Raw genomic sequence first — 249 nt, forward strand, 5'->3', positions numbered from 1 at the left:
GAAAGCGCTCTGCACGTCTGGGACTCACGCCGTGTTCAGCCACGTGGGAGTCCAGCACCTCGACCACCACACCCCCTGCGGGCCCCCTTGGAATACAGTTTTTATTCCTTGGTCTTAAGTATTTACATTTTCCTATGTTTTGATTTCTTTTTAGGCTTATAAATAAATTATGGAATAGAATGTGTTGTCTCTGACTGATTCAGGCACAGGATTATAAAACAGAGGGCCTAAGGAAGCCCAGAATCTCTT

At 45.4% G+C, this 249-nt stretch overlaps 1 protein-coding gene across 1 annotated transcript in view; it reads left to right on the forward strand.

The window, feature by feature from the left end:
* Positions 1–249, forward strand: part of HECW1 (HECT, C2 and WW domain containing E3 ubiquitin protein ligase 1) — a 321,373-nt gene that overhangs the window by 119,822 nt on the left and 201,302 nt on the right. The window lies entirely within an intron of this gene.

This window comes from Tupaia chinensis, unplaced genomic scaffold, assembly GCF_000334495.1.
Source record: "Tupaia chinensis unplaced genomic scaffold, TupChi_1.0 Scaffold000249_1, whole genome shotgun sequence".
NCBI classification, from domain to species: Eukaryota; Metazoa; Chordata; class Mammalia; order Scandentia; family Tupaiidae; genus Tupaia; species Tupaia belangeri.